Below are 14,550 nucleotides of genomic sequence, written 5' to 3'. Positions count from 1 at the left end.
CTATATGGATTTATGGCCTTCAAACTCTCATATTGAAATGGAGGCCTTTCTGCAATTACAGCACTGCTGAAAAAATATTCTGAACCTATATTTTTGATTGATGGCTTTTTTTACTTAAAAATATCCAAATGATGTTTAGTGCTTGAATATATATAAAATTAAGTTCCTTTCTGAGATGAGATTTTGTATTCTAAACTGCAGACAGTGTAAATTATATTTTTACTGGTAAATTATTTTTGCTTCAGAGAAAGTATAGTTTAGAACAGAAAATTGACAGTCTCAATTATAATAATGTAAATATTGCTACTGTAATGAATGACCTATAGAACAAAATAAATTAAACAGCTTGCCTTTATAATTAATTAACAACATACTCTAATGCATTAATTTTACTTCTTTTCATGTTTTTTCTAGATAGCAAATGCTTAATAAAGTATATTGACAATTCTGCAACCCTTACACATGCAAGTAGTCTGTCAGTGGGACTACTTGTAAGAATATCAGTTTTCAGGAATAGGACCTATATGCCAACATCACTACATACATGTTAACGTCACAATATCTTAGGCCCCAATCTTGCAAAGAGATTATGTGAGCAAATTTTAATGCACACATGGACCTCTTTGCATGATCAAGGTCTTAGTTTTGATTTTTATTCTCTATAGAGCAAACATGCCCAGTGGGCAGTGTGTGTGTGTGTGTGTATGTATATATATATATATATATATATATATATATATATATATATATACACACACACACACGCACATACTTACAAAATCATGATCATACAACTCCGTATCACTTTCTTCTGTTGAAATTAATGGCAAATTTTAATATGAACATCATGAGGGTCTCATCAGTTATTACTGCAGTTTCTTCACAACTGTATTTCATTCTTAAATTTTCAATTTTATTGCTGTAGAAATTACATTTGGCACCTAGATCCTACTGGTTGGATTCCATTAGAAATAGATATGGATGGGCACATAATATATATAATAAGGCCTGCTTCACCACTGTGTTACACGGATGTAAAACTGATTTTAGGCCTCTAAAATTCATTGATTTTTTTCATCATTTCTAGCATAGAAATTTAATGTTATTTATCCTTGTCCAAGACCTAAAAAGCATGTTTAAGACAGAACAACTGAAATATACATGCAGGTATTCCTGCCTATCAATCAGTACACAGCACTCATTAGCATTTTAAAAAACACAGGGGAGTGAGCTGATTAGAAATCACTTATCCATGTAATATTTCTTGTCAGTAGTGTTTGTAAGTTATGTGTAAGTCCATGAAATATATTGTTAACAAGTACCTAATAATCTGACTCTGCTACTGTGGATTGAAAGAAGTATTGCACAAGTGTGTTTCTTATGTCTGTGGGTTAATATTTATTTATTAATAAATAGAGGAACAGCATATCTTATTTTGTCTTAGATAAAATTGAGTATTCAAACATCCTGAAACAGTTTCTACGCACACTTGTCATCCAATCAAACCTTATGTGGGGTTTTATGAGGCAGAAATCAGGGCAGAATTTGGCCCCTTGATTTCTGTTGGTTTTTTTTTAACCTATATTTACACAGACTGCATGAGGGGAGCTCTTCCCTTTTGCTCTGTTAATGTAGAGGACATGTTCTTATATGAAATGTGTGAAACTTTAGTTATCAATTAAGCTGATTAATCAGTATTATTAACTAATGTTCATCTTGACTCTGATGTTCTGCTCCTTCTATGTGTTCAGCATTCTACATTGATATCAAAGAACATTCCATGCAGTCAGGGAGAGTAGAAAGTTGGAGCCCTCAATCTGAGAGCAGAATTTTGCCATAAAAATAGGTATCTTTCCATTTTATTTTCAGGCAATAGTACAAGTGAGTTGGAATGGACAAGAAAGAAAATCTGTACTGAGCTTAACTTTGTTTAATTTTCTTCAAGTTCAGAAGCATCATCAATAACAAAATGAAAACTGGTTTGATCAAACAGTGAATTAAGAATAAGTTTAATGCACGAAAAATAATCACCACACTTTGTAAAATATAATCCCATTCTATTACTGTGAAAGGCTGTACAGGGGCAGAACCACCAGTGAGCTGACCCCTGGCTCTTGTTCGTCGGCTTTGAATCATAATTACCACTAACACATTGTATTTGGTTAGTGCAATGCACCATATATAAGTAACAAAAATTCCTTAAACATGATACTATCAGGTTGTTTTGCTCATGTGAATAGTCAGTGGGATGATTTATGTGAGTAAAGTTTTATATGAGGGCAGGATCTGGCCCTGAGTGAACTGCTTCGAGAAGATCCAAAGAATGGATTACCATACCTTATATTTTGGTAAGATATAATGCATTTTTAGGATACTGTAAGATATATTTAATTAACATGAAATCCACCTCTTCATTGACCAACACTTTGGTGAATCTTCGGGGTGGTGGACATCAGTCAAGACTATTATTTTATACAATGGCCATCTGTAATAATGACATGTTTACAAAGTGGAAAGCCAAGAAGACAGTGCATAGGCTGTATGAGTAATTTATAAATCATTATATTGTGGATAGATTTCCATGTTAGACAATATTGTCCTATACTGTAATCAAAGTAGAGTAGCAGCACTATAGCATATTAACACAAAGTATTTCTTACTTGTTTTGTTGGTGGTTTTGTCTCCATCTTTCATCGCTTTTCTTTTAGTTTGAATGACCTTTTCCTATATGACTTGTTGGAGAACTCATGTTTTCATATTAATACAACTTACTGATTTTTCCTTTTAGAGTAGTAGTAGAGCTCATATGAACTCTTCCTTAGAATTTTCTCTATCTCATTTACTATGGTCTATGTAATGTTTGGTGTGCTTCTCAAATGGGTAGAAAGAACTTGATTCTTAAGATTAAATACACCCTATTTTCATCATAGGAGATGTTATTTTTAGATGTCCCAGGTAAGTAACCTTATTAATTTTATTTGTGTTTACTTTGTTGAATCTAATACATTTTTTCATATTATTAACATGGAAGTGCTGAGGTTTTCATTTATATGCAGCAGATATACAAATCAGTAAATGGTGTTATTTCATTATGGACCACATAGCACCACGAGCCTTTTAAATACTTTGCCATATCTATATGCTGGAGGAACATACAGTGAACTGTGTTTTTTTTGTTCAGCGGTTGTACAGTGCTTAGCACAATGACTAGGGCTCCTAGCTGCTACAGTTATACAGATAACTAATCAGTACAAGAGAGGGCTATTGTTATTAAGTCACCATTTCCCATTGAAGAACTTTGCAATAAGCAAAGGTTCCTTCTAATTGGTGCTGCAATTTCTGTTTTGAAACTATACAAGGTTAACATCCTGCTTCACTATGAGTATCTGAATTCACTGAAATAGCATTTTTTGGTATTAATATTTATTTCTATTACAATACAGCTCACATGCCTCAGTCAGCTTCCTCACCTGAAGATTTTAAAATCTGCTGAATTGGAACACTTGGAATATTAAGCAGTAGCCTTGAATTGATCTAAGGTATGGATATAAACTTTCTAGCTTTCTGCTCCATCAGCAGCATTTCAAAATAAACAGAAGTCAATTCCCATTAAATTAAATGGGAGTTTGCACTGAAGAAATTGGGAGGGATATAGGTCAATTATAAATAAACATCATATTTTCACTTTTTTCCTCTTTCATATGCATCCAAGCCTCACAGAAACCATTCTGCATTATATTTAAATTCCAGGGATCAAATTCTGCCCTTTACTGTACCCTCCTCAACCTGCTGTCTTGAATAGATTTAGATGAAGTGCAAGTCTGGTCAGAATTTGGTGACAGGCATTTAATTAGTCTGTCTACTACTACTCTTTTATTATTATTTGTATGCTAGCTAACAGTAGTACAAAGGAAAAATGTTATGAAGAACAGTTGTACTGCACGCATTTTACCGATTGGCTGCCATGGATGTTGAATGGCGCCCTCCTATTCTGAATGTGTTAGATTGGGAAAATGCTGGCAGCATAAAGGGTAAGTATTTCCAAAGCAGACAATTTATAAAATGACATGGGTTTTGTTCTGACAATGGCATTTCTGAACTAAGACGTGTAATTAATCACTGTGCAAAAGAAGAGAACTGGTTAACAAACTGAAAGTTTCAAATCTGGAAACCTTCTCTACTGCACTGAAGTTAAAAATAAGATTCTTGAAATCTAAGGGTCATGAATTTTTCTGGCTTTTTGCATTCAAAGGAGAGCAAGGCTGGATTTCCATGATCTTTCCTACTTTATTTTTTACTAGGTTTGGTTATTGGTGCTTGCAGTACTGGAAGGACAGTTTAACATTTTTCCTTTTCTAATTAAACTAAACTTGCACGCTTCAATCTTGTTGTTTAGCCTGTGAATTGGAACTTGTAAAATAAGCCCCTTGATCATGTTAAAATATTTATGATTTTTTTTCTTGACTACTACCATACTGATAACTTTTTAATGCTTGTTCTCTTCCAGCATTACATATTCCTCATTTACTGCTTTAAAGCGGTTCATTGGAAATTGTTGCACTAACATACCACAATTTGAATGTCTTATTTTCCAATAATAAATAGTTCACACTGTAATTTGGCTCAAACTCTGTGTAGTTTGTGTCTTGCACAGTGGAGGATAAATTGAAGTCCGTGAGGCTCAGGGCAGTTGGAGTGGTCAGTAAATACAGATCCAGTTACAACGTTAGGGCCTTTATTTGGAAAATAGTACATCTTTGCACTTGGCTTCTGGAACTTTGGATAATGGCATCCAGAAAGCTTTCAGTCACCTGAAAATGATGATGTGTGGGGGAAAAATGAAATACTTTTTGTATAAATCCAAGTTTTGACACTTTGCACTGAAAACTTATGAATACTGAGTAGTTCTAAATCATCCAATTAAGTTTTTTCTATAAAATATCAGTTTTACTGCCTAAATTAAAATAATTAATTTCAATTTAAGCAGAGTTATTGGAAGTAATACAAGTAGAATTGCACCCTTATGCTATTTTATTGTAGATCAGATATTAGTGTTTTCTTTGTTTTGGCAAATTTTTAATATAAGAATGTGTACGATTTGCATCCTAAAATAGCACTCACATGAACAGAGGTGACCAGCTTGGGTCTTTAAAACTTTTGAAATCTTTGTACTTTTAATTTTACAGTATGTCAGCACTTTTGGTAAACCTCCTGACTCCATTGAAGTTAATGCCAAAACTCCTATTGACTTCAGTGGATCTGGTATTTCACCCTATAATCCCAAACAATTTGGACCTTTACATGTGGAATACTGCTTTGGAGTATCTCTAAGTATAGCAAACAGAAACAAATACACACTCTTGTGGCCAATTTGTGATACAACATAATTTATATATTTTACACATGAGGCAATTATGAATGAAACAATACAACTATTTGACACACATGCTGATTTGAAAAGGATATCATTCGCTAATATGTGGTGGGCTATCAGTTTTTTGTTTTTCTACATGAGAGTGGTTTATTTAGACTGGATTTGTTATCGTTAACTGTCTTGTATGAGATGGTATTTTAAAGTTTGCTTAAATGCTTAGAGCTTCTGATAGCTCTATAAATCTAAATAAACAAATAAAAATAAAATAATTGTATGTTTCTGTTTTTCTTAAACAGTACAAATGAGGAAGGGAAGGTGATTTTGACATAAGAATGAATGGAATTTCAGGTCTAGCTATTACTAAAATCCACACATCTCGATACTGCTATGTTTGGTTATATATTCTAATTTAAAACTGATATGTGGTGAATGTTTAAATACATGTGCTGTCAAAAGAGATGTTTAACAGACTTCATGATCTGTGGAGGTTCCATAAGGTAGCAAAAATATGCTTTATATTACCTATTTTGATTCGTTTCTTAATTTTATGGTGAGTTCTGAGGTAGTTATGATATGAGGGGGAAATTTCAAAAGCATTAATAAATGTTTGTGGTCTTAAATATTTAGTAAAGAGAAGATATTTTCCTTAGATGTTTTTTGTTAACATAGCCTTCAAAATTAAACAATGGCCAGTGGACCAAAGAATTAATGTAAAAAGTAGCTTGCCCGTTTAAAATCTTTATTTATCGTCAGCTTGTATGACTCATTTCAGAGAAATATCGCTATTCGTTTTTATCTATTTAGCACAATAAGTGTTCTTAGTGCTTTCCAGACAACTAAAAGACTTGGGCCAAATTCAGTGCTGGAGTAAGCTGGTGCCAGTCTATTGAATTTGGCATGGTAAGCTTACACCACTGGTGAATTTGGCTATGCTCACCATCCCAAGGAGTTTACAGTTATCAGTAGGAATATTCATGGTTGTAAACAAGGTATTATGTGTTTGCAGGACTATTGGTCTAAAAGTTAAATCAAGGGCACCACAGAATTGACATTGGACAATGTTGGGTGAGGAGAAGCAGAGCGGGACAGCAGCGTGCTATGGAGAGCTTAGTTTTCCAGTGCAGGCTAGGTTGTAAATGTTATTTAAATCCCATATTTCATGCTGGTTACTGTTGAATGGCTTTATATGTAAACTAAATAACATTATTTGGTGGATAATCATTGCAGTGCTTCACAGGAAAAGTACACAAGGGATTTGAATGGGAAGAGGGTGGATGTTTTGAAAAAGAGAAAACTACAGTGTGTTTTTGAGGAAGGCTATGCTTTCGTGTCAGCTTCATTTTAATTATATTGGGCTCTGCTCAGTGATAAGTAAGAATTTGTTTTTTCCATTCTTTTTTCAATTGACTGGCCTTTACAGCTTTTAAAAGACTTTAAAAGTAGCTTTGTTAATATTAGAAAAGCTGCAATGTAATTATGGCAGCTTACCTTGCCGTTAAATTCTTTTAAATTACATGTTTAGCCGCCTATGCCAAACTTCTTAACCCTTTCAAATATACTGTAGTGCATATTTGTTTATACTGTTTTTAAGATGCCAAGTTTAGATTTTCTTACTCCTGACTGGGTCTTTCCCTAAAAATAAGAAGTTTGAAATGTAATCCTTAGCTTGCTAATGTCTATTGTATAATGGCCATCCGTAATTATAGATGTTGAACTTCTTCTCAGGGCTAGTCTACACTATGGTGCTACATTGGCACTGCTGCACCAATGCAGCTGCACCACTGTAGCACGTCCGGTGAAAACACGCTATGCTGATGGGAGAGCGTCTCTCACCGACGTAGCGTGGTGTGGACACTGCTTTAAGTCGATGTAACTTCTGTCGCTCAGTGGGGTGGCTTTTCACACCTCTGAGCGACCTAAGTTACATTGACTTAAGTGGTAGTGCAGACGTGATTGCACAGGAATCTCAGTTTTTCTTTACGATTGTTGTGAAGAAAAGTTGTGAAGAAAAGCTTGAAAATATCCATTACAGAGGACAAAACCCTGAAGGAAAATAAAAAGAATCCAAAATTTTGTACTGTTTAAAACCTCATGATTTTGTGAGGCCTGACTTATGGGTTCTGAATGAGTGTGGCTTGCAATACTGCTGGTCTTTTCAATGTTGATATTTTTGTTTCCTTGCTCTTTGTTGTGAGGTTTTATTTGGTGAAGTTTATTATTTATCACAGAGCTGTTTGTTAGCATGTACCGTATAGAAAAATACAGTGAAGCCTATTTCAAAGACCACCTGCCTTGAGACCACCCCAAGTGTACTGCAGCATTTTACCAAGCTAATTTAACTATTAAGTGACCATATTTCTGATGTCACAAGAGACAACCCAGAATTGGTCATAGATATAGAAGTATCCTATTTAGTAGATGGGGGAAGTCGATTATTTTTTGTCAAGGTCCAGACTTCAGAGGAACATTTTTCAAACCACAATAGCAATAATGATGATGATAATAATAATAAGTAAATAAAAAGATTTCATGGTCTGGAGTTGACCCGCCTGTCTGCCTGTTGACTACCTCTGTAGTAGACCATCTGAAACTCTTTGGACGTGGATATCCATAAGACTCGCACTGTATTTGCATTCAATTTGTGCCTGGGGACTCTGCAGTTTGCATAGCTTTGTGCATTGCTTTACAGCTTTTATGCTGAAAAACTAGGCAACAGTTAAACACAATGTCTCCATTTAGATAGTGTTTTTTATTAGTCTGAGACTGACTTGAGTCTAAATATGACATTACAAATCTTGAGCTTCCTGAGGAACAACAAGAGACCAAATATATTTTCTATTCTTATCCCATAGAGGCCACAGTCTGTCCTTGTTCCAATAGGAATTTTATTCAATCATAGAATATCAAAGTTGGAAGGGACCTGAGGAGATTATCTAGTCGAAACCCCTGCTCAGAGAGCTTTTTGCCCCAGATCTCTAAATAGTCCCCTGAAGGGTTGAACTCATAACTCTGAGGTTAGTAGGCTAATGCTCAAACCACTGAGCTATCCCTCCCCTTTCTTCCAGGAGGCCAATATGGCTCGGTAATAACTTAGGTTCAGATTCTGATACTTTTACTTACTATAAGTAGCATCTTACTCCCATTTACTTCAGGGGAATTATTCATCACTATTTTTATTTTATTGAGCTGGCTAGAAAATGCAAAATTTTGTGAGGGGAAAAAGTCCCTTCAAAAATTTTTGACTGAAAACTTTGTTGTTTTTTTCCCACTGAAAAAAGGGGGAACAGGTTGGAAAATATACTTTACTTTTCCTGGTTGTAAAACAGTAACTAAGTGTTTTTCAGACACTACTTTTCCACTGGGGGAAAAACGGGGAGAAGGAAGGACAAAAGGGAAAGAATGGAAAATGATTTTTTTGGTCCAAAAACTGGGGGGAGGGGAGTTTAACTTGAAATGAAACAAAAATGTCCATCTTATTTTGAAATGTCAGTTCAAAATGAAATCTTTATTTCAAATTTTCCAGTTGGAAAACAGAACATTTTTGTTGAAATCAACATTTTCCCACAGAAAAATTTGATTTCAATTAAACTATATTTTTTTATGGGAAGGGGTTTGTCTTTTTTTTCTTTTTGGTCAAAATGTTTTGATCATTTCTATTTTATTACTAATTATTATGTACTAGTAGTTATTATATTAATAATATATTAATGTTGAATATTTCAATCTATAAAGTTTAACCTTATTTTATAAACATATAAAAGAGGTCAGATCCTGTGTTCGTCATTTAACCAAGATATTTATTGGCTCTCATGGCAGATTTTTGAGAAAGAACTGCAGATTCAGGCCCTAGTTTGCAATGTGAGTATTGAATAATGAATTAATATAAAGTTCAGCATTTTAAACTTTCAGTGTCTGTATCAATCTTGATCCATTTGTATTCATAATTGACATTGTTATTTGATCACTTAATTTTTGCCTGCTTAGAATGGTGGAGAGTTTTGGCTTTTGTAGTTCCAAGACATAATTTTTCTAAGGTTTATTGCAGCCCTCCTGTTTCTAAGTGACAATAGAATCACCACACACATTCTTTTTCACTGCTGCTTGCTGTGGTGATCATATTTCCTTGGAGCTGTTTCTTTGAACACTTGTTGATTTATGCTGCAATAAATATGCATATGGAGGGTGAAAGTGTGATTGTTTTAGCAAAAATAAAACCTTCCAATGTGTTAGTATTTAAACCAGGGACCATGTGGTATGTACAAAAGTCACACTTCAAAAGTTTGAAAGGTTTTGCCAGTTGGAGAGATACTACATATTCATGGAATGGGGAATTTCTGGAATTGGTTTAAAAAAAAAAGGCTGTTTTAAGTGTGACCTGTCTGTACACTTTAATATGGTTAAAAAAAATAACTATATGGCCATGTGCAATTTAAAAAAAGTGATTAAAAGAACTAAGATTAACAGAATAGATGAATAAAACTGTGAGATTCCATCAGGCTTCCTCTCTGGCATGTTTACATCTGTGGCCATTAAAAGCAAGTCTGTAATGATATACCTGCCATTCTTCATTACCATGGTGTGCCACCGGGTGATACGGTAATCCAGGCATTATTTTATTTATGGCTTCTGATTTACAGCACTTCTCTAGTACAGCAATATGTAGTTATCCTGCACTTCTGAAGCTGTGTTTATTGTAAACCATTTGTGACGGGGTCAACAACCCTATTTAGACTCCACGTTTTTTAATGGCGAGGCTGCTGGTAGCTGGGACCACAGCCTATCATGCAGCCCAATATCCATATTGTTTTCTTGTATTCCCTTGTTGGTCTGTCTGTTGCCTCTTGTCTTACATTTATACTGTAAGCTCTTTGGAGGAGGAACTATTTGTTCTGTGTTTGTTCTGCACTTAGCACAATGGGGTTCTGGGCCACGACTGGGGCTCCTAGCGCTATAGTAGTATAAATAACAGTTATTCCAGTGTTATTTTAAGAACAAACAAATAATTTCATTAGTGGTTCAGAATTAGGAAGAGCTTACAGTAAAACTCACAAGGACCTTTGGATAGTATTGGCTAGATAATTGAGCAGAGGATGGTGCTGGGTTTGTATCACTTGACCTCTGCGATTGAGATCCATGTGGCAGAGTGGTGGGGAGGGAGAACAGAAGTGGAGTGATCTTATAGTGCTGGAACTGATATGCTTTTTTACTGAAGTGAGTACTTTCTTATTACAATAAGAGAGGGAGAAGATTAAGAGGTTAACCCTTTAGTGATACCACTTGTGGTTCAAGACAGGGTATGTGACTGGAAAGCCTCACCCTTGGTGTTTAGAAGTTTAAATGAAAGAAGAGGTAAGCAACACAAGTTCTTTCCCCCACCCTGAGGAATTTGGTATTGGAGGGCAACAAAAATTATTAGGGGGCTGGGGCAGATGACTTACTAGGAGAGGCTGAGGGAACTGGGCTTATTTAGTCTGCAAAAGAGAAGAGTGAGGGGGGATTTGATAGCAGCCTTCAACTACCTGAAGGAGGGTTCCAAAGAGGATGGAGCTCGGCTGTTCTCAGTGGTGGCAGATGACAGAACAAGGAGCAATGGTCTCAAGCTGCAGTGGGGAAGGTCTAGGTTAGATATTAGCAAAAACTATTTCACTAGGAGGGTGGTGAAGCACTGGAATGGGTTACCTAGGGAGGTGGTGGAATCTCCATCCTTAGAGGTTTTTAAGGCCCAGCTTGACAAAGCCCTGTCTGGGATGATTTAGTTGGTGTTGGTCCTGCTTTGAGCAGGACGTTGGACTAGATGACCTCTTGAGGTCTCGTCCAATCTTAATGTTCTAAGATTAATTTTTTTTACCATTTCTAATAATGCAGTATGTGTGTGAATATATTTTCTAGCTAGTTTTGAAAATGTCTTTTACTGGATTAGTTAGGATTGTGTGGAATAAGCAGGAATAGGGCTTGATCAGAACTGCAGTGACTGGCAAATGCCCAGAGCTTTGTAAATTAATGAGCTAAAGATGATTACTACAGTTTTTGGTACTTGGTACTTTATGCACCAAATTGCTTTAATTACAGGGGATATAGTGGTATTTGCTATCGTCTTTTATTCATACACTATGAAGCATATGAATATAAGGTTTTAAGAGCTGTACCTGGCTGTCAAAAGAAACCTTAATTATCAAGAGTCCAAGGGCAGGACCCAATCCAGTCACTAACTTCAATGAATGGGAATTTTACCATTGATTTAAATGACAGCTGGATCAATGCTAGAATTTTTCTATTAATAATGTGCTCGTACCATTGTGAAAATCCTAATTCTGGTGCTGAATATAGCTTGTCTTGTATTTAGCAAGTTTTCATCTGTGATATGTTTTGATCTGCTAAGTTATTAGAAGTTCTATATTCATGTGAAAGCATTTTAGACTTGTGCTTTTATCTTTAATGAAAAATAAGTATCTATCTAGGGTAGGCGTGGCAAATTGTACAAACATATTTGTACATGTATGTACTATAGGGTAGATGTTTAGAATAATGGTACCACACAAGTGGTCAGAAATAGCACCACTCTGTGTGTCCTGCGAATCTTGTCAAATCACAATATCTTAATGATTTTCAAAGAAGCTTTTACCCTCCAAGAAAAAGATACATTTTACCCCAAAATTATCTGTAAAGCGATCAAAATAACCTGAGCATTTTAAAAAAAGTTGATGCTCAAAAATTCTTATTAATAGAGCCCTGCATAGATACAAAAGTTATATCTGCATCTGATCTGCCATCTGCAAAAATGGTCTGCGGATATAAGCAGATATCCACAGATTTGCAGGGCTCTACTTATTAACTTCCCCTGGTCTCCCACATTCTGAAAGAACTCCACTAGCTCCATATTCATTCCATTTGGTGGTTCTTGTTTTTAGTACCCTCAATGGACTGTATCCAAACTACCACATGGATCCTTCTTTTACTCAATCTCTCCTCCCTTTCCTGCTCCCTCTGCTCATCTATCACTAGCTTCCACACAGTTTTGCCACATTTGGTAGGAGCATTCACCTCTATGGCTCCTTCCATCTGGACCAGTCTGTCTGTAGCTCTATACCTCATTGACATCCCATTAAATTTTCAGATAATTATTGAAACCGTATCTTGTCACCCTTTTAATTTCTCTCCTTTCTTTTTGATGGTCTCTTTGTAACTGTCTTTAACATTATAAAACATTTTGGCACACAGCTTGTCTGAAAGATGCTATACAAAATGAAGCTGCATCTTATTATTATTGTAATATATTGACATTTTGCCCGGTGAGGGGCAGGGTAAAGAATAAGAATACTGTTACAGCAATTCTGATTACAGAAACCTTCTTGCTTCTTTTGACATACAAAAGAAGGATATTTGTTGAGGATATTTCAGAAAAATAAGGATAAATAATACCTAGCTCTGATATCAAGTATCAGAGGGGTAGCCGTGTTAGTCTGGTTCTGTAAAAGCAGCAAAGAATCCTGTGGCACCTTATAGACTAACAGACGTTTTGCAGCATGAGCTTTCGTGAGTGAATACCCGAAGATCCGAAGAAGTGGGTATTCACCCACGAAAGCTCATGCTGCAAAACGTCTGTTAGTCTATAAGGTGCCACAGGATTCTTTGCTGCTAGCTCTGATATAGCGCTTTTCATCAGTAGAGCTCAAATGTCTTTACAAAGAAGGTCAGTATCATCACCCTTGTTTTACAGATGGGGAAACCGAGGCACAGCAGTGCAATGACTTGCCCAAGGTCACCAGGGCCAGTGGTAGAAACTGGAATAGTACCTGGATCTCATGAGTCCCAAGTCCAAGCTATCCATCAGGTCACACTGTCTCCCAACTATAATATAATTTGTTTCTGCTAAGATCAAGCATACCATTTAGATAGGTCTCAGTCCAGCTAAGAACTTAATCATATGCTTAACTTTAACACTTGTACATTGTCTCACTGTGGTTAAGCATATGCTTAAATGTTTGTTGGATCAGGGAATTATTGTGTCATTCCTTTGTCAGGAGGAAGGTTGGTCTCTTGGGTAAGGCCCAGAGCTCGGAGACCAGAAATCTGAGACTTATTCCCACCCGTGAATTACAGTTGTTGTTTTTTTTTTTTTCTGTGTGTGGCCTGTAGCAAGTTCGGCATTGCTGTCTGTATATTGTAATTTGACAAGGGAATTTGAGAGTACTTTGCATATCATAGGGTTGAGCCCTGGAGCTCTGAGAACGTAAGGGCAGACTGGTCGTAGGGTTAGACAATAACCTAAATGATTTCTCCTCATGTAAAAAGGGTAACGCTAACATTCTGCTAGCTTTTGTTTTTCACTGGGGTTGCAGTTTATAATATGTCTCCCAAGACTATATAATGTGCTCTGAATTTGGAAAATGATCCATTAGTCAAAAAAACCTGTAAAACAAATTCCAGTGGGTGGAATCTCATTATTCTGAGGTCTTTCTGTGTCTGTCTTTATCCAGTATAATATATTGTAATGATATGCAGTGTCCTGCATTAGATTTGTGTGCTGTGCAAGTACAGTCTGATAAGATAGTAATTTTGTCTTGAATTAGACACTTGTAAATTTCTTTTGACCTCCAGGCCTGCTTTTAAATAAACTGCTCTTTTGTTTCCAATTTGGAGCAGGAAGCTCATTATGCCTTCATTTAATATTACAGCTCAAACTGGCAGAGTATCAGAATTTTAATTTCAGTTGATATGACATCATCTATCTGGCATAGCAACATGACTTGAGACTTTATAGAAACCAAACCTTCCAAATAATTCATTTAAAATTAAATGTAAGTATCTGTTTAATTGTAGGGAATATTAATATTTATTTAAAATTATTAGTATTGGATCATGAGTCTTAATACAAAATGGTTAATAGGTCACATTTTTCCTTTGGTCTTTTCAATCTATAGATCAAGATTAAAATTTTCAAATGTGTCTCAGTGACTTAGGAGCCTAAGGCTTTGTCTTCATTTAAAAGCTTGGCCAGTTTAACCAGTGGGCAATGCTCTGTCATAGATCATGAGACTTATTACAAAATCTAAATCTGAAGTTTAGACATTTCCCTGGTTAGTATTTGTGTTTGTTTTGGGGGTTTTTAAAATAAATAAATGACAGGCTGAGAGGCAGGAAAAATGTTGCACTGGTAGGTCATAAAACATGCAGAC

General features: G+C 35.6%; 2 protein-coding genes across 4 annotated transcripts in view; both read left to right on the top strand.

Annotated features, from left to right (window-relative positions):
- LYPD6B (LY6/PLAUR domain containing 6B) overlaps positions 1-3,501 on the top strand; it is a 178,340-nt gene extending 174,839 nt beyond the window's left edge. Inside the window, exon 10 of the transcript XR_005586145.1 lies at positions 3,444-3,501. The gene's annotated coding sequence lies outside the window, so the exon portion shown is untranslated. The remainder of the gene's footprint in view (positions 1-3,443) is intronic.
- Positions 1-14,550, top strand: part of LYPD6 (LY6/PLAUR domain containing 6) — a 65,182-nt gene that overhangs the window by 3,897 nt on the left and 46,735 nt on the right. For 2 of the 3 annotated variants that reach the window (XM_039494382.1, XM_039494381.1), the window contains exon 2: positions 3,444-3,539. The exons of the other annotated variant lie outside the window; for it this stretch is intronic. The gene's annotated coding sequence lies outside the window, so the exon portion shown is untranslated. The remainder of the gene's footprint in view (positions 1-3,443; positions 3,540-14,550) is intronic. 3 annotated transcript variants of the gene reach the window in all.

Source organism: Mauremys reevesii, linkage group 11, assembly GCF_016161935.1.
Source record: "Mauremys reevesii isolate NIE-2019 linkage group 11, ASM1616193v1, whole genome shotgun sequence".
NCBI lineage: Eukaryota > Metazoa > Chordata > Testudines > Geoemydidae > Mauremys > Mauremys reevesii.
This window is presented reverse-complemented; position numbering and strand designations above follow the sequence as displayed.